At 41.7% G+C, this 26036-nt stretch overlaps 1 protein-coding gene and 1 long non-coding RNA gene across 11 annotated transcripts in view; one reads left to right on the plus strand and one right to left on the minus strand.

Moving 5' to 3' along the window:
- RARB (retinoic acid receptor beta) overlaps positions 1 to 18214 on the minus strand; it is a 319855-nt gene extending 301641 nt beyond the window's left edge. The window contains exons 1-2 of one of the 10 annotated variants that reach the window (XM_090142554.1): positions 16031 to 16294; positions 8651 to 8745 (exon numbers count right to left, since the gene is read on the minus strand). The gene's annotated coding sequence lies outside the window, so the exon portion shown is untranslated. Of the gene's footprint in view, positions 1 to 8650; positions 8746 to 11055; positions 11910 to 16030; positions 16303 to 16842; positions 16861 to 16932; positions 17084 to 17149; positions 17253 to 17289; positions 17334 to 17640 lie in introns of those variants that run through there. The other 9 variants (XM_090142551.1, XM_090142548.1, XM_090142549.1 and 6 more) reach the window with 9 other exon arrangements.
- Positions 18214 to 26036, plus strand: part of LOC149917455 (uncharacterized) — a 62084-nt gene continuing 54261 nt past the window's right edge. Inside the window, exon 1 of the long non-coding RNA XR_016467720.1 lies at positions 18214 to 19487. This is a non-coding gene — a long non-coding RNA (uncharacterized LOC149917455). The remainder of the gene's footprint in view (positions 19488 to 26036) is intronic.

The following is a 26036-nucleotide window of genomic DNA, read 5'->3' on the forward strand; positions in this document are numbered from 1 at the left end:
AACTTCAAAGGGCAATGAATGTATACAAATTGTGGGAATTCACACCCTCAGGCCACAAAGTCGTTGTCATATGGAAACTCCACAAAATCTACATTACGCTGTACATTTCTGGAAGACATTTTAGAAAAGCAAGGAAGGAGTTTCGGGGCTGATCTGACATTTAGGGGTTCTCAATTTCATTTCCTTCTCTGACAGACAGTCCTTCCTAGTGCCACACAAAGCATGATTTCCCTTACCTCAGTTTTCCATTTTTAAAATGGAGACCATTTAGATACCTGTGTCAAACCAATATTAAACAATTGAAAGGAAAAAAAAAAATAAGAAAGAAAAAAGTTTCTTCTATGCATCTTTTTTTCTTTTCAGATGGGAAGACACCTGAAAGCTCAATTTTCCAGCAGCTCTGTATGGTCTTAAACAGTTTGAAATCAACCTAAACACTACTCAGAAGTAACACGCTTTGCATTTTGCAGGTCTTAATGTCACTGGATAGCCTTCCATTTCAAAGTGCTGCTCTGTGATAGAAGAGATACAGAAGAATGAGCACTAGTGAAGTTAATAAACAAAATGCATTCACGGCCCATTACTTCAAATAACTTTACTATATAAATAGTCCACTCATAAAATAATGGCCTCAATTAACATTTAATTCTCACACAATGCATTTGTAATGTATTGCAAGGATTAAAAGTTCTGCATGAATATCACTATTCTAGAAGTGCCACAACTTACAAGAAAAGTACTGACATTATTTTCCACTTGATTAAAATTAGGTGTCTTCCCCTCCCCCCCCCATAAAGCCTCCTTGCCCTGAAATAATTACAATAAGAGATACTCTTCTATGTGTTGAAGCTCCTAATCTTCTCGTTGATTCTCAGCTTTGATCTGAAAACCCATAAGTGCTCTAGCACAGCATTACTGGTGAGGGAAAAGCAGAGAGGTCTCACCATCCTGCTAGTCCTACAATTTCATTCACAAAGCGATGTGTATTTACTGTGTATGCGTACTTTCATTCTTTGTACAACAAGGTGGGCTGCAGCAAATTTTCTGAGAGCCCCATCAGCTAAAAATATGCCAGCACTGCCACCGCTGAGAACAGACACTTGAGGACAAGACTGAGGCAAGAGTGGAAGAGTATTTCTGGCATTATCTGGACATTTTAATAGCAGCATGTGATAGAAGAGCAGCTTGTAACTTGATAGATTTAGATGTCGTGTGAAAGACCTTCCCTCACTCAGCAATCTTAGGGTTTTCCAAGCTAAACTGACTGCCTAATGCACTCTTTTAGAACAGAAAATTAAGACGTTAACTGGGAAAGAGAGTATCTTTGTAATATGTGGTTGCTTTTATCCTGCAACACAATGACTGAGCATTGATGAGATGATAACACAGTCAATTAATCAAACACCAACAAAACACATTCTAACAATGACTGCCACATTCATGGTGTCATTTTAGGAACTGACTCTAGTACACATGGATTTATTTTGTTCCGGGGTTTGACCTGAATCCTAATGAAATTAACTATTAGAAGAAACCAAGCCAGTGCAAGCCACTAGCTTTTGAGGGCATGCTGCAAAACCTGCTGAAAAAGCCATAAGATGCTTCCCTACAAATCTGGAATGAAAAAGAGCAAAAAGCTCCTGAAAATTTAAAATGGACCTTATTCTGCCAAATTAATTTATCTGACAAGTGCCTTGATGGTCAAATGGTTGACTGAAAAAAATATTAAGAGTAGGCAGGATTTTAAATTTAGATCTGTCCAACACCTATTAACCTCAAAACATGTTTAAGACTATGCTAGTGCTTCTGCCCATGAGTTGGCCTAAGCAACAAAGAAAAAAAAACAACTATTTCAAGGAAAATGAAATGTATTTAAAAAAAAAAAAAATACAACTGCTTTCCATCTGGCATTTTCCTTCCAGGTATTCTCTTACTTTAAATTTATTGTTAACACAGTACATTATTAGTTATCCTTAATAAGCTCTGTATACATCCAAAAAAACTGCATACACCGACAAAGACACTTCCAGATTTGCACAACACATGGCTTTTTTATATGATATGTTCACTCTTGAAAACTACTCCTTCACAAAATGAAAATTCAGCAAAATCCTTAATAGCTTTCATATTTCAGTCTAATAGGTAGCATGGCACTGCACTGCCACCCACCTCTGCTACAATATTGCACAGCACATTTAACAGACATTTGCTTCCTTCACACAGTCCTTATGTGCAGCTTCTGCAGGACCTTAGTATTAACATTTAACAGAGTCTATGAGCATAAAGCACATTTATGAACACCTGCTAGAACATTTTATTTGCCTTAAGAGTTTTATTACATCTGTTAATTTTTCTTGCTATGCTTTATGGGCCAAATCCTTGTCCAGTTTTAGCCTAAACTCCCACTGACTTCTACAGGAAGTGGATGTGTTTGTATGTGGTGCACCACACAAACTCAATACAGCTTTAACAAAACGATCATTGGTAAGCACAATCCAGGACAGAAGACAGTTCCTATCAGCACCAAAAAAAAAAAAAAAACAACAACCAAAAAACCAAAAAACCCTACTGAATCCAGTCTTCAGTTAGAGATTAAAAAACAAAGAGTTATTTAATACACAGCTCTGTAAAGTTCACTGACATCGAGGTTGAAGGTAGAAGTTGTACAGGTATCCCACGCACGAACACCTATGGCTTCCTGTGCCTTGGTGGGATGTTCTACCATCATTAAGTCTCCCACTGATTTTGCAGACGAAGTCACATCAAGAGCATTAATAATATGATATCTACAACTTAGAGAGATATTATAACAGAGGATTCTACACAGATTACTTCAACCCTCCCTAAAAAATTAAATTTGATTTGTTAATATAGAAACACTGCTTTGATCATCGCTATAGAAAGCCCTAAAGTAGTAACAACAGACAGGGAACAAATAGTAGAGGATATGACAAAGCCACTTCTGTTTCACAGCAGCTTGACAGTAAGTGCTTGATTCAATGCATACTATTAAGAAAAAAAAAAGAAAAAAACCCAAAACAATTACAAAATAAAATTATAGACACAATGATGAATGGCGACAGATGAAATGCTAACAGATCTAGCACCATACACAAAAACCATTGATTTTCTCTGATTACTACTTAGGTGATCAGAGTGTATTAGGTACTAGTTGCCTGCTTGCTCCAGATTTTATTAATGCTCCAATATCAGGCACCCAATTTGGAAATCAATTCTTACCTCATCATTTTTCTCTGAAGGATTCTATTATTCACAATTGATTTAACAGAAATGAAAGGCTTACCATTAACAAGAGCCAGCTGCTGACACTTCTTAGATGAATTATTGAACTTCTAAAAGTGAATTAACTTAACCATCACCAAGACTTATTGTCTGATGTTCCTCATACAAAAGTCAGTGTATTTATAATTACAGACTCAAGCAGAAGCAAGTAGCATCTCTGGCACCTCCTTAAACACCTACAACATACACCAGGTAAATTATTAAGGAGATACGTAAAGATACAGATAGGAGTTATGCACCAAATACAGTCAGTGGGAGCTTTGTGTCTACCTTTTTTATGCCCTTAATCTTTCTAAAACTGTAAAGATAGGGTCATTTTAGGCTTCAGAAAGAAGAAATCCAATCTGTGGCATGTTCCATCTTTGTCTATTGTCAAGTTTCCTACACCTGTCCATGCCCTCCCAAAGGCCTACAGAAGACTATTAATTCATTTTAAGTACAAGGTGAAGAACCATCTCAGGAATTGAAATAACAGTAGAAATAGACAACTGCAAGTGGAAGCAGTACTGCAACTCCAACCCCAAAAGCAATGTAAAACTAAAAAGCTGGACGTCCACCCATAATGTTTACTGTCTAAGCTAACAAGATACTTGCTCAGCATGTAAATTCATCATTCCCATTTTCCAGACTAAAAAGAACTAAGCTCTGCCCAAGATTAATTCACTTCCTCGTGCAAGAGCTTTTGTTCTGTTTATTACAAAGCTGGTGAAAGGGTTTTAACCCCTGATCAACAGTTTGATACTGACAACAGGTTTGGAAGGGCAGTGCATCAGAACAGCATCTATGTTGCAACCCTATGAATTAGTAAATTGGGCCTCGAGTACTACACATTCCCTAGCAGAGGCACTGCTAATAATGCTATTCATGAGCCATCGCTGAGAAATGCTGATAAAAACCTGTTTGTCAGGAGTGTTAAGAGCACCTAGCTATACCAGTCTATAAAACAATTTACTGTCAAACACAAGAGGAACTGTGCTAGGCAGTACACTATCCTTAAGCCACGGGTTAGTAAACCACAGCTGTCTGGTGGGATATCAAACTACACCAACCAGTGAGCATTTTGCGTTTCACTAGACTTTTTTCTAATCTATACTACTGGTTGAATATGCTTCTAAAATGCTACAACAGCAACTGCCATCTCCTTTAGCATTTACGTACTTGTAGAGCTCAGTTCAGTTATACTTATCTCTGCAACTGCTCTGAAGACTCCAACTCAAGATCAAGTTGAGACACGAGGCAAGATCTACTCAGGAAATCCTCTGGATTAATAATGCAAATCTCTGCCTTCCATTTATGGTGGAATTGATGATATTTGATTGATCCTTTCACAAAAACTGAAAGTCAGCTACTGCCTGAAGTCACTAGGGTCTCCTGTCAAAGTCCTTAATGGATATGCTTGTACATTGTTGGTGGCAAAGTACCTGGACCTTTTTTGGTTTTTTTAATTGGGTTAGCATCCGAAGAAGATACACTTAGCACTATATTCCTCACACTCCTCCATCTACTCTGCCTCCAATGTACTACAACTAACTGTTTAAAATTCTGCTTACATTTAACAAAGAGTTTCAACGTCAAGAAAAATGAGAAGGGAAGAAGCCCTACAGACAGAACCTCCCAACTCAAAAGCCTTCCTATTTTAGGAAAACAGGCCAAAGGTGGTTTGTTTCGTTGAGCTTTTTTGTTTGTTTGTTTTGGTTTTTTAATATATTCATGACACAATCATACTTTTTTTTTTTTTTTTAAGTATCCAAACTTTTCTATCTGCCTTTTCTCCACAGAGTAACACTTATTAACTGCAGACTGGCTGGCTCTAACAAGACTCATTAAATTTGATATCTAAATAAAATGCATCTCAGCAAGTACTTCATAAGAACTCACTTTAAAGGACATAGACATTGGCAAGTTTCTTTCTTTTCTTGTGCTCATTTTTTCCAGTGTTTCCCACACTGTGAACCTCTTCATGCTATAAGACAGAAGATTGCACAAGTGGTCCTACTGGTTCTTTCCAATGGGAATAGTGTGGTCAGAATCTGGCACTCAACAAAGTTTCCATTTCTACATAGGTCTCATTTATTTTTCAGTTTAAAAATAAGACCATATTACTTTGGCATGTAACTAGAGCTGCTCCTATAATGCAGAAGAAATAACACTGCTGGCGAGCCCCCAAAGCTGTTCTGAAACAGAAATGCATTGGTAGAACTTCTATAAAACTTTTTTGACTAGAGGTAGAATTCAGCACTATCCTAAGTGGGAAAAACTTCACTCAAATCAATCACGTTACACAGTCACTTATTGCAGATCTGAATCTCTATTAAGTTTACATAATGCAAATGTGTAAGCCAAAGCAGAACTTAAATTCTGTTGAACCAATTCTGTTCATCTCCTACACAAATAATACCTGAACACTGACTTATATGACAAGTCCTAGGAAACGTGTTTTTCCTCAGACACGAATACTAACATAATATTTACTACATATTGCAACCATGACACTTCCCCCCCCGCAATCTAATTATTATCTCACTCAGGTGCCCAGTTGTAAGGATATGATGAAATTACAGTTGCAAGATCTATCTTCCTATACTAGTTATAGGCACTGAAGAAAATAACACAGATCTGACATTTCATAACTTCTGAGGATTTGGCAACCTACTTTTCAAAATACTTTTTTTTGCATGTCATACTCCAGGCTTTTTACAGCATGAATCAGCAGTGTGCAACAGTATTATTTCAACCCAACTCCCAGCAAGATTCGACTCTCAAAATTACTATAGGACAAGAAGTTACCTGAACATCAGTGCCCATCTCCTTGAATATCCAAAAAATCAAGAGCTGACAGGTACAGCACAGAAGCACAGAACTTACCAGGAGGCCTCCTGTACCTTTCTGGAACAGCTGTTGAAAACAACTTCTTGCCAGAGAGGGAGAAAATATGATAGCGGTATCAGGCTGCTTAGGCATGCTCATGAGTTTGAGGTAGGGATCACAGTAAGGCCTTCCTTCTTATTTCACTCCCCTACTACTAACTGGGAAATGCAGACTGTTCTTATTGTGTCAGGTGAGTAGGCAACAAGACCTAATCTGGCACCGAAAGCAAGCTTCAACAGAAATGCAGGAGCACAGTGCCCACAAAACCAGTGTTTTTCCCCAATAGATACTGCTCTTTTCCTTCATCAGTGGCTGTGTGATCCCAGTGTTGAGAAGGCTCGTTACTTGGGCAAGGTGTCAATTCCTTCCTAAGAATCTTCAAAGAAGAGTAACTGACTTTTAAACTTCCGTGTCTGATCAGATCTCAACAGAAGTTCACTGCTTTAGTAAAAGAGAAAGTATTTCAATTGCCTGAGAAGTACCATACCACCAAATATCAACATCCACTGCAAACAGAAGAGGTATAAAATCATCACAAAGAAAAAGCAATTTGGGATTTAGAAATACTTATGTATTTAAGTTCAATTTCTAAGCACATTACTTATCCTAGGGTTGACTTGACCTGAAATGGGGTTGTTGGGGCACTAATTTGAAAAGCTTCATTGTTAAGTTTTTTGAGGGGAGGGTGGGTGAGTGTTGTTTTTGTTTACTTGTTACACTGTTGCTGGAGATAAAAATGACAAAGGAATGTAGAATGGAATTCTTTACCTTCAGATTCTTAAGAACTCATACCCAATGTACCACAACTCACAAACTGCTTCAAATACTTCAACTAAGCATATTCACTATAACTGTAAAAGTCAGGCTGTTCACATGTACAATCAAGTATTTTTCAATAAAATGTAACATACTTGGGATATTTACTGACTTAAAACAGTTCACAGAATCAGCAAATAAGAAGAAAGACATGAGATGATTAATTAAAATTTTAGGATCTGAACATAGCATTTCATCCACATACGTGATTAGACAAGGCAATAAATAATCTCAACACACAGCTACTTCAGGAGTAAAACTCCACCCATTACATTGCTTTCTCTGTCCCCCTCCATGTAGTTTGTCTAAGAATTAGAGTCATAATAATCATCAAATCTTCAGGAATTTAAGGCCAATTTGCAACTGAGAATAACAAGACACAATCATTACCTTTTTATTTCCACAGTGGAAATAATGTACTACAGGTGTTTCAGAAAGACTTTGATTTTTGAAACCAGCCTCTTTCCATATGTTACTGACTCTAACAGAGGCACATTTTTATTTAGGCTAACTCATGCCTTATGGGACATACTTATGAGGAAGAAAGGAGGACATGCAACTGGCATTTAAGACATATTGCCAATGCAAAGCTGCCAAAAGCACACAGCGGGGAGCATGTTTTGGCTATCATGAGCAGAATAAGCATGCACTCCTCAACCACTGCCAGCTGGCATTTGTTTCCAAACACAGAATACTCACTAGGCAGTTTGGAGACTGGACATACTCCTAACCTTAAACTATGCTCCCACAAAACTGTGCTGCTGAGATACCTCATTAACAATGCCTGTCTCCTAGCTCACTGCCAAATAAGAAACACTGAACAACACAGAAAAATCATACATTTCCACTATGCAAAAAAAAGTACTTCAAGTATCTTAATGTACTCTACTGCTTATGGCAATAGGAAGATTTTAAAAAGGCTGGAAGAAGCTTCTGCCCACATCTTGAGAAGCAGAAACGCTGTCACCTTTCCACAACACATGGATAGAAAAAGTGAAATCCAGAGATTCAGAGCAAATGCAACAACGAGCAGCAAGTGTAGCTGGCACTATGATTATAAACATGTTTAATGCAACCACTAGCAATCCTCACAACAGAGATGCTCCCTCCTTTATGTGCTGGGGCAGGTTTCTGGGTAGAAGATTAATGTTCCTCTCCATCTGCTAATGAGTATATAGGTCCCGTGGGCTTTGCACCAAGGGTACTGTGCCCTTAGGATGAAAAAAGAAATGGGAATTTGTGTTGGATTTCTACATGCACCTACCATTTCCAGCAACACTCCCAATTGAGAGGTACATATTATTTCCACTTTATCTACCAAAAACATATTTTATCACTGTAGTTCAACTGTGATTCCAATTAGATTTTTCAAAGAGAACAGTTAAAAGGAGAACAAACCAACAGGGGGGCACTTTTCACTTTTAAAGTGCTTACCTGATATAGTCTACATTGGTATTTTCCTTATAAGTGCTCCATTCATTACATTTTTACCATATTTTCAAAGTCACTCCTCTCCTTTAGATTTCCCCTTCTCTATTACAGATAGCCTGCTGTCATGGACCATGCATCTCTGAAGAAAAAAGGAACCGGAGACTGCCATGCAAAGGAGAAGGAACTACAATCTTCAATCTATTTGGGTTCTGTGAGCGGATTTTTAACTTACCCCCTTAACTCTACCTTCACTCCTGAGGACTGGAAGCAACTCAGAGGGAGCTTGACAGTGGGGTAGTTTTCAAACACCTAAGCCAGTTCGACATCCTGGAAGAAAATGGGAAAGAGCAGTCAAAAAATAGTTTTGAAGGAATAATAGCACACACTCATCGCTGGAACAATGACTGATACTCTGGGCAAAATTAGGAAACATCTAATACTATCTCCAGCACGGACAAACAATAAATCATAAACCAGTCTTGCTTCACTGAAGTCTTTGGATTTGGATGTCTCAGGCTCCCGCTCCCACTGAGTGCCCCTAGAGATTGCAATTGCAGACCCTCTTCTCGGTCCCAACACAAGGAAGAAGCAAACATCCATGCCAAAATTCTCAGTGAGCACTCAAGAATTTCAGGGCTGGTCAAAAATGCACTAACACCTAGCACATACAACCAATTTCCCCAGTTTACTCAACTTAAGTTTTGGGGAATTGAAAACAAATAAACAAAGAAAAACAACCAGCTGAAAAAACAGCTGAAACACTTAGCAACTGAACCATCAAAACTTGAACCTTTTTTCAAAAATGGGTATGTGTTTTCAGTACTGTGGCTTCTACCAATCCTTTAGATCCAAGAAGATCCACCACTCCTGTCAACTTGCTTCTACCCAGAAAGAAAAACAGGAGAAGAAAAACATCAAAGGGAGAAGGAAAAAAGGAAAAAATCTTCAGGAAAAAAAAAATAAAATAGAAAAGGCTGCTCATGACCAAGCAAAAATGCAGAAAACAGCCAGAGAAGACAATACAGTACTTCTCTTACATAGCAGCAGCTCTACAAAACAATGAGCATTGAACTAATAAAGTGCTCTCTCCAGCCTTTAGTATTCATAATATTACTTTGTAAACTCTTCGCTAGTGGATTCTTTCATTGAGAAATACTCTAAATCAAAGATATATATTGAACAATATTGACCAATTACCTGGCCTGTAAAATCTAAACCAAAACACCCAAAAAGAACAGCTCTAGCAGCAAGGCAACTTCCATACTGCAACTCTGTTAGAACTAACAATGCTGCTCCCATGTTTCTAATCTGGACCCAGTGATTTTTGGCCTTTTTCTTAAGATTTCATTGACAATAGCTTAACGTATTTCAGCTTTTAGTTTAAAAGATAAGAAAATGCCTTCCTCTTTTAAATGTGTACAGTGCTGGAAAACACATCCTGAGTATGATTCAAACACACATAGAAGCAAAAAGGGAATTAAAATTGTTTATATTACTCAATTACTAAGTCATCCTCCAATCCTTTTGGGAGCTTGTCTTAGGATTGAAAAGCTCACACCTCCATGCGAGAAAATACATATTCTTAAGGATTTTAAAGACAAAAGCAGGACTCCAGACAAAGGCCAGAACAGAAAGCTGCAGCTCCCTGCCCTGCTGGGAGTACAAGACAGCACTTCTCCCCAAGTTCAATCCTCCATTGCAGCCTCCTGAGCAAAAGCTTGCCTTCCCTCTGCAGGTGGGCAGCCCCCAAGGCAGAAGCTACTGAGGCCCATGTGGCTGCACAAGCCAACAGCAGTGCACCAGCTTTACACAAGCCCACGGTACCTCAGCAGAAGGGCCATGCAGTCCAGCCTGCAGGGAATGCGTTGCAGCTGAGACTGGTGGTATCTACTTACACTACTGCACACTGCTTATTCCATCCCTTTCTGAAAACCTGAAACACTCTTTAACTTCTGAGTCTGAATCACAGCAACAATGTTTAATGGTTTTTCCAGTACCTGAGGTAATGTCATTAATGCAAAAAAAACAAAAAACAAAAACATAAGTTGTCTTTGGAGGTACCAGCATTTAGCTGTGGATAAACTGCTCCTTTCTCCTCCCATCTATAAGCAAGTTTGCACAGACACAGGATGACAAACTAACTTGCTCTCCACTGGTAAATCTTCTCATTCCAACACACAGGCACCAATGTACACAGCTCATGTCATTCCGTGTTCAGAGAGTGAGACGCTGCTTGAAAGACTAATGCTGAATGAATTTTAATTCACAAAACACACGTCATTTGGTCATCCTGAGTGTGGGAAACACTGCACACCTAGGGCTACAGCTGTGGGCATTTCCAGTGAGATCATCATTACCTCTGAGGAAATGACAGAGAAGTGTGAGGATACCCTCCTCCCATCAGGCCTAAAAGTGTCAGCAGCCACTTTGGAGATCTTCATTAGTCATTCAAAAACCAGCATTTTTATTCCACCAAACTACAATGGGTTTCAAATTCAGTACACGTGTAACACACCTTCCCACTTCCGAAGAACACAAAGCACAGTTGAGCCCACCATCAGAAAAGCATTACATTTATTTGTCCAGAGCCAACCGCAGCCCAGCAGCAAGATGGCAGTCACTAACAGCAGCACTTACCTCGTTCCCTTTGCTTACACGTGGTCACCTATTTCCTTATTCATTTATTTCAATCTGAGGTGTCTACATCTCACTCATTCTCTGCACACCTCAGAGAATGCTTTCTCTCTGCTCCACAGTAGCCCACTAGGATACAGAGGACAGCAGACAACCTCCACCTTCTGTTCTCCAGACTAGGTAACCCAGGTGTAGTGGAAATGCTAAGCCACAGCTTGAACCAGTGACTGAGCACCTAGCAGAAAGGCAGGGGCAACCCAGGAGAGCTCAGGTGCATCCAATGCACCTGAGTGACTGGAAGAGGTGGAGCCAGGATCCATCCCTTCCCAGAGCTCGTGTAAAGGTTGGCAGTGGAAGCAAGGGTATCTTACTGGAGGTCCCTAAAGATGTGGGGCCTTCTGAAGGTAAGTAGTTTCTTTCCTTTATTTCTGTACCTACTGCTGTCGTGTTTGAGTAAATCCTTGCTTGTTGTAACCTGGAATCTTGCTGCCTTGTTGTCATTGTTGTACTTTCCATTGTATTACAGTAGGTCCCACAGCTTTTTGTGTGTCACAGGTTCCAGAAACCACAGGTTCCAGAAACCAGCTACACGTGCAGCCCTCCTCTGGGCTCTCTTCAGTTCCCCCCTACCTCTTGTTATGCTGGGTCCTAGGGGCAAAAACAGCACTATGCCAGGAAGAGTCACATCACAAGGAACGGTCATTGCCTTCAGCCAGAGACAGCTCAGCATGTACTCTACTGCAAGAACACTGACAATTCCCACTCAATGCCCTCTTGTATCACAATATTTTCTAATTTCTATGTTTCTCTCCCAAAAAGTAAAGAGTTAAAATGTGATTACCAAATATTCCTTGGGTACCACTACAATAGAAACAGGAAGCTAATACTGCAGCTAATGTTCTTTGTGGAAAAACTTAGAAGTGGGCATGACCTTACAGCCACTGACATCAACCAAAATTTGGCCTGAGAAAAGATGATTAGGCCCAATATGAAGATGCAGTAAACTTGCAAACTAGTATATCTGAAAATTGACCTGTTTCTTTTTTCAGAAAGTAAGGGTTTTTTTAAGAGGAAAATACTTTAACTGAAATTTTAATATTACTGACAGCTGAAACAAGGTGGCTGCTCCAAGTTAGGATCATTTAACTACTTATGGAAATATGCCACGTGGTCTTTCACATACTTCACCCTGATCAGACTGCACTGCCCTACGAGTCACCTGCTACCATACCTTTTCAGAGTATGTTCTTCTGGCATCTACCTCATAGGAACAACACAGAGCATTAAACAGGAGAAGGCATTTCTTCCAGAGCAGCATCTCTGATCCCCTAAGCACAGATCACTGTGGAATAATTTTTTTTTTTTTTTTACAGTGACTGAACAAAGAAATATCTGCACTTCAAGAAAACTGAATGTGGTTTAGAATGTATACAACTTCCTGCAGATGATCCCAGAAAAAAATAAAAAACATATGATCTGTAACTTCCTTTGACTTTTCTTTGAACTCTAGATGGAAAGCTTTGAAAAGCAGGATTTTCTTATTAGTTATTTCCAAGAAATAAAATTTCTAAGTAGAATCTAATGCTAACATATTTATGTGTAGTAGTACCATAGGGGAATGCACTCCCACTTACAGAGAAACACTTCTTAAAGGTTATTATTTTGAGATGGGATGATGACAAAAGCAGTATATGCCGCTCATTTGGCAGCACTGAATCCAAAGGTTCCACAGACAGGCTAGACATAAGTCAAAACAGATTTAAAAGTAAGGAGATGTGGGAAAAGGAAGACGATGTTACCTGTACTAGATTACAATTTGCCGTGCCTGGCAGTGCAAAGCATGCTCTCACAAGGGATGCACCAGATTTCATTCAGACCCAAGGAAGGCAGCTTGCTGTACAGGCAGAAGATGCTTCCCATATGGAAGAATGGGTTTAATAAAGATTCAATTTATCATTTATTTAAAGCTTGTCTTCTATTACTATGGTACATATTGCTGCCGCAGGGAGCAACTTTTTCATATCTGCCCAGATAAGAGCTAAAACCTCCAGAATCCTGACCACCACCAAGCACTCAAGCCTTGGATCTTCAGATTGCACTGTGCAAGTACCTTAGCAGCTGCATAAGATCCATCCAGCAGCATTAAGTATGTCTTAGCATAGAGAAATATATGTAGGAAAATATACACGCGTCTCTGTTCATTTCTGAATAGAGGGCAGGAACTCTGCATGCTACAGACATATCCAAAGTGAGTAAGCTTTCAGCAACTTATTACCAATAACAGGCATGAGTGACTAATATTCTGCATCCCTGACAGAAAAGCAACAGCAAGGACAGCAGAGCTGTTTGACAGAGGTAGTATGGTACCTCTTTCACCAACCTGCTGTAGCATGGGAAACACATGTGCTCCCGGCCCTGTGCTGCAGCTGGTCTGCCCCCAGCCCGGGTCACCAATCCAGACACATCCACAGCACTGGAAGCGAGAGGGAACCCAGAGACTCTGGCAAGAGATGCCCCTGCAAACACACCATGGCCAGTGTGGGCTGGATGTTCAGCACAGCACTCAGAAAGGTGCTGCCACTGATGGTCCAGTGAGATGGACAAAACCCACTCATGTTCAAAGCTTACAAGTTGGAACTTCCCCAGGTAATTTTTCTTTCCCCTCTACCCTACCCTCCCAATTTAGCTTACAGAGACCACCTCCCAAGCCATGCTAATCAGCAACAGTTTGCACTTTGTATTAAAAACAAAAATAGTCCAAAAAAATGTAGTGAAAAGGAAATCTGAATGAGCTCACATGTATTTCATCAGTAAGTTCATTAATACCGGCATACTTTAATTACATCTAAATTATTTTAATTTTGATCTGAGAAGGTCACAACTGCAGAAAAAGTTATAAATTAGACATGTATTATAAGAGAGTCTATTGCCTCACACATTTGTTATGAATACAATTTGGTTTTGCATACATTTTTCTGTATTTGCATACAAAATTATATATGGCTAATCAAAGATGACAACAACTATCTCACTGTGTCAGGACATGTGAAGACATGAACAGTCTGGTTTATGTTTAGGCTGTGTAAAAGATATACCCAATATCTCCAAGTTATTACTTTAGTAAACTAAATAAATATTTAATAAAAATGCAGTTAATTTTGCCTTAACTAACATAAGCAGCTCCTAAAGAATGTAATCCATATAGGTAAAGGAATAAATTCTACACATGCTCTACATTTTCTTTTTTTTTTCATGATATTTTCGCATAGGCCTCTCTCATGTACTTCCTTCACATCCAGCATTTTCCAATACATTTCCATGAATTTGAACTAAACTGTAGGTTACAGAGAAGAAAAAATTAAATGACTCTTGAACACCTCAAGTTTTCTCAACTTGGTAGCAAGCGGCATGCTGCACGCTGCTTTGAAGGAGGGAAATACCATTTAACTGTCATCTCATCACTACCTTGGGACACATAAAGGCCACCTCCTATGGTACTGAATATTTAATTGGAACACAACCCACAAAGAAGCAAAACTTGACATTGTTTTTTCTTACATTTTGCCTGCTTTAACATTAGTTTGAACTTAAAATACACATTGTAATAAACCTCATCATTATAATTAAGAGTAGCTAAGCTGTATAAGGGTACTTCACTAACTGTTGTCACTAATATATAAGCAAGTAGAGTATCAGTGATATTAAGAGACAACAGATATAAAGCAGGTAACTTAGGGAATTCGGTGCTACAAGACACCAGTTAGCCAACAGGTTATTGAACAAGCACAAACATAGTAATGTTCTATACAAGTAGTTGCTGGCTGAGCAGCGTTAGAGGAAGCTTCCACCATGACAAAAGTACCCCATAGCTGCTGGCAAATGAACGCCAGCCTGACTTTGTTCTGCACCCTACAGGGAAGCAGCAGCCTTTTAAAGCATTGCCAATAATGCATGCTGGAGAGTTATGTCCTGGGGTGTAAAGTAGTGGAAAATTATATCTCTGCCTTGAAAACACTGGTATTTCATGCAAGAAAGACAAGTTTTAGCACAAAACCGATAGAGCCTCCTTGCCACTCTGGTTTTACACGTGTGAATGCACAGAAGTCAGCAGGGACCTCTCCTACCATCTCCACGCAGTCAGAAACGTGAAGATGGATGACCTCTTTCAGGCACATCTGGCCCAGGCTCCTACCCTGCACATCCATGGGCACTTCATAACAGGGAATTTGCCAGAATACTTTATTATTTCATTCCACTCACATGTGGAGATGTGAGAAAATATTGAGCCTAGTATACCTTGCTCAAGCAAGAGCTTCACTGTCCTGGAACAGGACAGCATTCTTGTGACAATAAATCCCTTTTACTACAGATACACACAAAGCCACTTCAGCAGAAAAGCACTAAGGCATCACGGTGAAACAGCTATGGGTGGCATCATAGAATCTTCACCACTGGAAAAGAGCTCTAAGATCATCTAGTCCAACTGTCAATCCATCACCATCATGCCCACTAAGTGCTCGTGTCTCCTTACGTGCCACATCCATGCAGTTCTTCAGCACTCCCAGGGAAGGTGGCTCCACCACCTCCCTGGGCAGTCTGTGCCACTGCCTCACCACTCTTTCTAAGAATAAGTTTTTCCTAATATTCAGCCAATCTCCAAAGAACCAGGTTTTCAGATGGGATGGAGATGCATTCTCACGCTGCTGTTAGGGCAAACCAGCCTGACAGCGGGCCACAAGGCCTGGGCTCTGCAAGAAGACACAGGAGGGAAGCAACAGGACACACAGTGCCCCAAAACACAGCATCTGCTCTGCAGCTGGCGGCTGCACTCCCCACAAGCATGCTCAAGTACAGAATAATGACAGCCAAGACCGAGGCAGGCCCTACATTGGGCAACTGCTCTCATTGAACTAACAGCCTAACAGAGACCTTTCCCACAGCCCTCCATCCACCAAAACCTACTTCTCTGGTACCTTACCTACAAAGGCAGAGCATCAACCTCCTCTGATCATTACAATCAGATGCAAACAGATGCTGACACATCGAGCTCTTACCCAGAGCTTGGTTCATACTGAACAGATTTAGTCCATATTTTAAATCAAAACCAGCATTCTCGTTAAAAGAAAACGAGAAACGCCGCGCTCTTACAAGCAACTTTTTCTTTCTTCTGGGTTTCCCTCGGCTCGCCCCAAATGACACAACCAGAACCGTTAGCGATGCCCGCGCAGCGGCTGTTGCCGCCAGGTCCCACGGCGCTGTCCCCGCCGCCCCCCAGCCCCGCCCGCCCCGCGCGCCCCTCCCGGCAGCACGGCGCCCGGAGCCCCGCACGGCGCACGGGAACCCGCCGCGGGTTCTGTCCGCGGGCTGCGGCTGCGCTGCCCTGGCGGGCACCGCTCACACAGCAAGATTTTGCGTCGCACCGCTAAATGTTTTCTTCTCAGCATCTGGGCTATTATTTCCGACTCTCTTCAAAGCGCGAAGGGAAAGCGCTTTCAGCATCGCACGCTCTGCCCCCAAGTTGGCTCTGTGTACTTCGCGTTCCGCGGGCACCTTGCTAAAAGGCGCCGAAGCACACCTCAGCCAAAGGCCGAACCTCACCGCCGCGCAAACCAGCGCAACTCCGCCGCAGACCCCAAGCCCGCTCCGCGGCGCGAGCTCCGCGGCGATGCAGCACACCGGCACCGCACACCGGCACCGCACACCGGCACCGCACACCGGCACCGCACACCGCACACCGGCAGCCGCCCCATGGGCCCCGGGAGAGAGGTGGCAGCGGGCTGCACGGCGCACCTCGGGATGCTCCCGTGGCGCTCCGCTCACTTTCGCAGCGAACGCCACCGAGACGGAGCCGCTTTCTGAATAAACCAAGTGTCTGCTCACCGAAATAACTCGCCGCGCACGCAGCGGTGCCGGAGGCGGACACGAGCAGCACAGAGCTGTTCCGCCCCACGCTCTGCCCCGTCAGAGTCCCGAGCGCAGTTCAGCGCTTCCCACTCCCGGCTCCGCGCTCCCGCACCGCTCCGAGGACGCCCCGGCCGCGCTTTTGTCTGCGGGCGGACGGGCGGAGCGGAGCACCGCGGCGCTCGCGCTGACTTACAGCCGCCAGCGGGGCAGGCAGAGCCGTGCGCCCGCAGCCAACTTCCCACGGCGCGCAGGACGTACAGCGCCGCGCCGCGCCGCGCCCCGCTGCCCCCGCGGCGGGACGCGAGCCGCTCCGAGCCGCCGGCCCCCCGTTACCTCCGCGGCCGCCCGCTCCCGCCGCCGCCCCACCAGTGTAGCCGGCAGCGGCGGCGGCAGCCCCGGCCCCCCCGGCCCGCCCCGCCCCGCCCCGGCCCGCCCCCTGGCGGGGCCACCGGGGGCTCGCGCGCCCCCTTGCCGCGCGCGGAGGGCGGGGGGCGCCGCGGGAAAAGGTGCCCGCCGCCATTTTGCCCCCTCGAGGGTCCTGTACGATGCGCGGTCCCACCGCGCTACAGACCTCGCTGTACCGCCACGCGGCCCAACGCGGGGAAGGGCGCAACGCTGGCTTTGCCCCCTCCCACAGTCCCCGCACCACAGCTGCCACAACCACACCGCACTTCGTGTTCTTACTGCACTGCCTGCAGCTCCTGGACAAAGTTTCTCCCTCAGCACACTCCCATCCCAGTCTTGCAAGCAGCCGCAGCCAAAGCACAGGCTCCTTCAAGGCTGGCGTTCCTCGTCGTCCCGCTTTGATGCCGCTCTGCACAACTCCGCGCTTAGTCAGGCTTGCAGCGAGGTCGTGGAAGGAATCCCCAGAGAGGGAGAAAAGGTGTCGGACCGGGCTGTGCTGCTGGGACCTTCTGCCTCCGTGTGGCTGCAGCTCCTCTCGTGTAGGCACTGCAAAGTCCTGTGGAGACAAACGCGGGCTGCAGTGCGCCGCTCAGAACTGTGACAGCTATAAGGAGCTGGAAGAAGAACTGTGTAAACATTATTAAGTGTAGTAAACGCACGTCAGCATTAGGCAGTCTTGTGTAGAAATGTTGGTAAAAGCTGCGCTGAACATTTCATTCCTAATGCTTTTTTAACTTTATGTAGCTTGTGTAATAGGCCCTATGCTTTGCTCCTGCCTCGATGGAAAATCATTACACAGTGGTGGATGAGCCGGTTCAGAAGGAGCACGGCTGGGGTACCGCTCGTGTTCATTTGGAGATGCGGCATACGAGAGGAAGTAGCGGGAGGCCTGCCAACTTTCCCAATTTAATTATTAAGCTGTCAGATCCTGACTTCTTGTTTCCACTTCCCGAGGCAACATCTGGCTGTAATAACAAAAATAAATAATTAACGTAAAATTTGATCATTCACTCGGTAGCGTTCTTTTTCCAATGTCCTTTTTACTGCAATCTTACAAAAAACTGAATACAGGGGACCTGGAGCTGGCATCTCTGAACTACTGCTACGTGAAGACAAGAACAGAGTCGGCTGTGATCCGCGAGGCAGAGCTGTGCAGAAGGGTCTGTCATACTCAAGCCTTCTTCAGAAAGTCCAGTGGTGTGCATTTTAATCTTCCTAATCCTTCTTTTATTCAGAAAAAAAACATCAGCACTTTTTTTCACTGTGCAAAGCTGAATTATATGACTTCTGGAGATAAAAAAAAAAATCTTTTTTTAGCCAAGAATTATTGCATTTTCATCAAACATTGCTTCAAAAGGGTAGCGGTGATTTCAGGAAAAAAAAAAAAAAACAGCTATAAAGGATATCATGCTTAAATGCTACCAAATGTGAGCGAAATGCTGAAGATAAGTTTTAAAATATCTATGACTGCGCCTTCACGTGTTCTCTGGGTCTGTTTCATATGATGTGACAGCTTCAGCTCACAAGTCCTTATTGCAATGGCTTTTGGAACCGTATGCCTCTTTTTTGCATATCCTCGCTCAAACACATGCACATGCTCACAAAAATATATATCTATATATGAGCATATTCACAGGCAGAGACAAATACAGAGTGACTCAGCTCTGTGTTCTACTTGCTTAATCAGTTTTCAAAGCTCAGGCACTGTTCTCTTTTCTTATTTAAAATGCCGACAGCTATCTTTCCCACATTCCTTTTTTCACGGCAAGGGTGCCATGCCTTGACAAAGCCAGGCAACCTAAGCTGCCCACAGTGGACTCCTCCTCCCTGGATGCCACTCTCCAGAATGTCTTTCTGAAGGTCAGGAGGTCAGTTCGTCCATTAATCACATGGGAGTTTGGCTTCGACACCGCCCTTCACAATGATCTGGGGCAATCCTAGAAGGCCATTCTTCCTCATGGTCCTGAGGTAAGGAAGGAGGTGGAGCTTGGGAGGCAGAGGTCCTGCAAGGCGAAATACCAGGAGATGGTGTCAGAAGTGCCATGGGATGAACCCTGTTGCCCACAAGCAGCGTGTTGTTGGCCAGCACAGCTCCTTTCGCTTTGGTCTCTGCAGGGCTACAAATGGTAAGTACGAGCTGGGCATGTACAGTAATAATGCTCTCTCACCGTGATTCTATTCCTTAGCATACCCAAGTAAAGCATACATTTTGGTTTTCTCGTTCCATAATTCTCTTTTCCTTCCATTAAGAAGATAGGTGTTGAGATCAGAGGAGTCTGACATCAACGCTGCTGTCATGTGGACTGACATAAGAGATTTTCTTTTGGGGCCTTATTTTTTTCCAGAAGTTTGCTTTCTTTCAAATCTTAGAGGAACCTCTGGAGCATTTTATCAATTTCTTAGTTGTTTCCTAAGGATCACTGGGTAGTTTTTTTTTTCTTCTCTCTCTCTGTCCTCCAGTTCAAGTAGCAGAAAGGCTAACTATCCTGTTAAGTAGGGCAAACTTCCTTAAATCATCCAAAGAACTCTATAATCCTTTCATACTTGCTTCCCATCTTCAAGTGAAGTGACTATGTTTGTTAAGTCCTCACAGCAGAGGATTGAATACTTTATATAAATTCTATTCAAAATTCTCCTGTTTTCCCTATAGTTCATGAAAGATCAGTCAAACTCCTACTTTAAACTATAAAGAGGAAAGAAAATAGAGCGAGGTGAGTGTTGAAAGTGAATTTTCTGGTCAAATTCTATTTATCAGTTTCTCTACCATTAGCCAATTTCTAGGCATACAGCCCAGATTTATTTTTAGAAAAGTCACCTGGGACTGAAAAAGAAATGGTCAAAACAAAGCATTTCAAAATGCTCTGGACCAAAGAAATGTTTCTGACACAGCAAAGACTGTGCTGAGTCCTGTGATCAGATGCAGCTTTGAAAACATTTGTGCAGTCTCTTGATACAGAAAGGAAAGTTTGTACTTGTGTACATTAAGGAGGTGAGCTTCACTTTCCTTACTTTTTGTTCAAGAGATTCCTTGATGACTTTTGCACCAGTATGAATTCGGCAGCAAAGAGGAAATTGTGCCAACAATGAGCAAGCCTCTTATGAAAAGCACGTTGATGGGCAACTTAATACAGATAATTTTACAGTCTGCTGCTGAAGGTCAGTAACATGATGGATAAGCCTACAATGCTTTTATCTGTATATTTACAAACTTGAAAGAAGAAATTATGGTCTTTCAAAAGTAGCAGCTTTTAATTGCCAGCCTCACATACAGACATACACTTGGAGAGACTTCTGAACTGAATAAAAACTTAATGGAGTCTCATGTCCAAGTTACTTGCTGTAGACCTAAGAGGTCAGAGAGATGCTGTTTCCCAGGAGGATCCCAATCTGGATAACATTTCTTGGCTATATGGAGGCAATAATTTCTGTCTGATACAAATTTGCCTATGCAGAAGGAAGCTTAAATGGGGAAACTAGGATGTGCTGATCCACTAGAGCCTACATCAACAGCTATTAAAACAAACTGACACAAAGAGCCTCCTGGTTATCTATTATTGTATTGTTTGCAGACATCAGCTCATATAAAAATGCGAAATGCTTGAGACTCAGAATCAAAAATGACTTTCCTTAATGAAAAGCATCACATGCTGAAAAAAAAAAACAAAAAATGTCCTGCAGGATTTGAAACATTAGACACTAGACAAGAGAAATCGAGAATCCTACTGTGCTTGGGGGGATTTCTCCACACCTAAATGAACATTAGGTGCAACAGCCAGCACTCTCCTAAGGACACGATATGAATCCCCAAGTATTAATAATAGAAACTCAGTCCCTAGCAGTATTCATATTTTTCTACAAAGATTCCATAAGGGGGAATGTGGATTCCATGGGTAGAGTTTAGAGCGTGAATTTTGTCTCTGCTACACTCACTAGGTAGCAGAGATGATAGTACAACTTTGGAGATGAGAAATAAAGCAGTGGTGCAATCAGACCATCATGCAATAATAAATGATGATGGCAGCCGAGATGATAAGATTGTCTGCAGATGGCACTCCTTCAGGTTTCTGCCTATCGACTGGTCTCCTATTATCTCACTGGGAATTGTACTAAGCAACGTATGGGTGCCATGACTTCTGAATGCACGATAAAAGAATTAAAAGAAGCTGGTGAAAAATCCAACCAGTGTAGTTGATATTTTAAAACCACCTCTACTGCAACAGGTAATGACTTAACAAGAGCATGCATTAAAGATAAGGTAGGAGTTAGAACAACTAGCCCATTTGTTACCTGAGAGTTTTCTTCAGTGATAATGAGAAGATCGGAAGAGATAATTAGGTGCATCATTTTTAAAGAAGCACTGCAGAAGATAGTCCCCATGATGGATCAGTAGGGAGTATTAGGGTAGCAAGTGTAATGATAAAACAATATGAAGAACATAGGTGGACTGTTTGATGGGAGTATAAGAGGCTATAAAGGTCTTTAAGGAGTTAGATGTAAAATTGTAGAAGGCAATGCTGATTTGTACGGAATCACCCTGACATACAATCTGTGATAATGAGCTGGAAACTTAATGTATAAAGCAGAAAACTTCTTACTAATGTGGAGGCAAATAAAAAGGAAATCCAGCTAACACACTATGGACTTAGCTTATAAGGAGAATAGAGCATAGGGAGAGAACTAAATACAAGTTATGTCTAAATCAAGCTGTGGTTACATTTCTGGATTTGTCTTGTATATTTCTAATAACATAAATCTTCCAAAATTTCTGCTAAGTCTCTTCTTGGAGGCATTGATGCACCTAGTAGGTACAGACCAGTGCTGCTTGGGAGTCACAGATTAAGTGATGGAGAACTAGAGTTTTGGACTATAAATGTGAAGTATTTCATAGAACCATATACCATAATATTTCATTCTTGAAGTGGTCCTTGAGGCTGATCATGGTGAGTATGGAATCTACAGAGCACATGCATTATAATGCCTGCTGATCTTGAAAGGCTTACCAAAAAGGTGTTACCAGAAATAAAATAATGAGTAAATTTAAGTTCTGCTGATAGTATCCAACAGCATGCACATTGTTGAAACACTGCAGTTTGGCCTCACAAGTTGTGTGCTCTGGTAGAGCAACCTGAATGGGTGCTATAAGTCAAAGCTTTAGACATCTGCAGACAAGTATGAACTAGTGTCTGTCCTGCAAATAATGGGAGGGATGTATTGCGTTCACACTGGTGATCTGTGTTCTGATCAGAGAAGCACAAGTCCATTGTTATAAAGGTGTCTGTGTCACCTGGTTATACTATACCATTCAGCCCTCAACAATCCAATACTGTTCTGACAAAGTTATTTTGGGGTTAAAGCATCCTGAGAAACTTTCATATTTATCAAAAAAAAAAAAATTGTAAGAACCTCTTCACCTGCGCAGGTTCCAGATGCAGAAGGCTATCATGTCAGTGACCTGGGACAGTATTTCGGAAGGTGGACTGATATACAGGTCAGATGAGAGCATCCCAACCACAAGGTATCAGGGGAAGAAAAAAATAGAAGAATTTGTCCACCTAAGAGAAAAACAGGAAAGTGAAATTATGTTACAGTAAATAATGGAAAGTTGAATATAAGGGAGGAGTATCAGCACATGTAGAAGTTCAAATTTGCAGTGTTTCAGCATACATTTAGCCTCTAGGACAGGTATTTGGTCCTGCAGTCTCTCATGAAATGGCATTTGTGTAGCCTAACTCCTTAAGTGGACAAGATGGAGTACGATGTAGAAGGATATTTTTTGTGACTTATTTTGACAAATACACGTTATAGTCTTTCTACAAGTTGATTGCTGCATGATTGCATATAAGGCACTTACCTTCAACGGGACCTTACAGAGTAGCAGCAAATACTTTTTGTAATAGAGAATTAAGAGTGGCCTATGTTCTCCCGTCATCTAATAAATGCTTGGATAAGCTGTGTGTGGGTGGCATTAATTGGAGAAAAGATTAGGCAGATTCTTGACTGATAAACATGCTGTAGCTCTATTGCTGCTGCAAATTACTGTTTCATCAGAAGACCTGCTTCAGATTTGTAAGCAGTCTTGCAGACGGTGCTGAATGAAGGGCATGATTCATGGGCTGAACACATAGGATCCTAGACCTTGGAGTGATAGTTGGTGTTTTGACAGGATACCCTAGGGCATTTCATATGGCACTCAACACCTATGTCGTGGCATTTGATTCAAGCCTTTAATGTCTCTAACTTGGACCCGAATGTACATTGAGCAATTAAATGCATTCTGAACATCTTTTGAGAGGATCACACTGACTCAAGTATGTCATTCCTTTATGCTTGTTTGGAAATAATTATCTCCTAAGCAATATAAACAAGTAATCAAACAAACAAGACCACCAGGGCTTCTGTAATTGAGATCTCAGACATAGTTGTTTATATGTGAAGATAAAACACAGCTATTTATCTCTGTTAACCTTTGACTGCTTTCTTAGTCACATGGAACAGCTTATTAAAATAAAAACGAGTGATGTATAGGGTTAACAGTTACTTCAAGGATGTTTGCAGAATCAGGTTGCTGCTGTTTCTTGCCACACAAAGAAGTCACTTAGAGCCTTCTAATTAAAATCAATGTTTTATGTCAAGCTTTCAGTCTGCATTCTTGATTGTCATAACTACAGTCAATACTTATTATTTATGTTGTAAGACTTTTCCAGGAGTGCTAGGTGTCTGTGCAAATACTGTAAGAAACAGACGTGTTGCATGAAATGTGTCCTCCTAACTCAAGAAGATCCCCCTCTGACAGCTAGAGCTGGCAAGCATTATGGAATTCCATCCATTGCTCCTGTCTGACTGCGGTGTGCTTCAGAGTGCCCTGCTATGGTATTGAATCACCATGAGGAATTAGAGTGAAGGGGAAGGCATGTGCACCACTAAGAGCAACATTCCACCTTCTCCACCTTTCCCACCTTCCTCACCCCTTCCCACCCTTGGCTGTGGCCGGGGGCTGTGCAAGGAGCTCCCTCTTCCATTCTGGGTAGCTCTCATCGGTCATGCTCTCATTTTAACCTGCTTCCCTGATAGCTTTTGTCATCGCCCTATTTAACTCACATTTCCATTTTAAATGAACATTATTCAGCTGTTTTCTTTTAGTGCTTATTATTGTTTTGTGCCATGGCTTGCCATTGATTAAGATAAAAATCGATACCGCATCCACAGAAAAAGAATCGGAATAAGGTGAATGCAAATAGTGCAATCATTAGGGCACCATCTAAATTAAAATGAAAAAAAAAAAAAAAAGGAATATACAACATGCTGAGACCAGTCTTCTCTCTTTATGGACATTTGTAGTGTGGTATAAGTGGCATTTATGACCAAAGTTAAGTTTTGTATAAATCGTTTAAATAGTTTTTTGTAAACATGGAAAATACTTTTTGGAATAGTCTATACATATGAGATTATTTTTATTTATTTATTTTCTTCTTTTGTTTCAATATGCTCACAAAATGAGTCTGAAACTTGTTTCCCTGACAAGTTCCAAACGCAAGCATAAACTTGCAGTACTTGGCTTTCAAGTACCCTAAGGAATAATTTTGTTAAAAACTATTTGTGTTGGAAGTTGGTTATTATTTCTCATTAATCTGCCTCCTTCAGTGGCATTATGTCCTTCTCTTTTTCTCTGGACTTACTGGTTCATTTACCTAAGTCCTACTCTTTGGGAAAGAACAGTCATCTGCTAAATGCTTTTACAGCCCATAGCACAGGAAGGTCCTGACCTGACTGGTCTTTGGCCTTGGAATATTTTCAAGGAATTTATTATTTATTATTCTTGTATGTAATAAATCATGGACAATTTTCATTGCTCTCATGTTTTATCAAAGGTTATTTTCTGTCCCATTTAAGTATGGCTTACTTGCCCTCAGAGTATCAACTTTACAGTACAGCAGCTTCTGCAATACAGTTGTGATAGAGATTGTATAGCACAATGGTTGTGTTACTCTAAGACTCGAGGAAGTACTGTAACATTTTGGAGACTTGCGACAACAGCACAAATGACACACCATGATGACATTTTCCACTCATATGGACTCTGCTGGGTAGCAAACATCTGAAAACAAAAATCCTTTGTTTATCCATAGGCAGTTTCAGTACTATCAGCAGTGCATGCTTCTCTGAGCCTGCTTCGTTCAACCCTGGCCAAGGATGAGCGAACACCATTCTGAATAAGAAGGCACCTCAATTTTCACGCTTATTCAATCTTAGGCCTCTGCTGAGATTATGCTAGTAAAAGTGCCATGTATAAAAATGGTTTTATGATATGCATTTGTCCTCAAAAAGTCCAACTGCAACAGTAACCGATGTGTCTGCATAAAACATTTGTGTGTTTGACTGAGAATTGAGAATCTATTTGCAAGGAGATTCAAAAACGATACTGCGTGCAGACAAGTTATTTGAATATTTATCCCTTTATGTTTGAAAGTTCTGGACTGTGCAACTAGCAGTTTATCTGCCTTCCCACAGTGTTTTAGTTCTAACAGTCACAAAATCTGCTGCATGCTCAGCCGACCAAACCTTCAGGACTGTAAGAGCTCAAGGCAACTCTACTGTCTTGTATTTTTACACTTGCAAATTTATGGAAAGTACTGTCTTTGTAATTTTGTAGTAATTGTCTTCTCCACTTGGATTTA

The sequence above is a fragment of the Phasianus colchicus genome, chromosome 6 (genome assembly GCF_987193195.1).
Source record: "Phasianus colchicus chromosome 6, bPhaCol1.hap1.1, whole genome shotgun sequence".
Lineage (NCBI taxonomy): Eukaryota > Metazoa > Chordata > Aves > Galliformes > Phasianidae > Phasianus > Phasianus colchicus.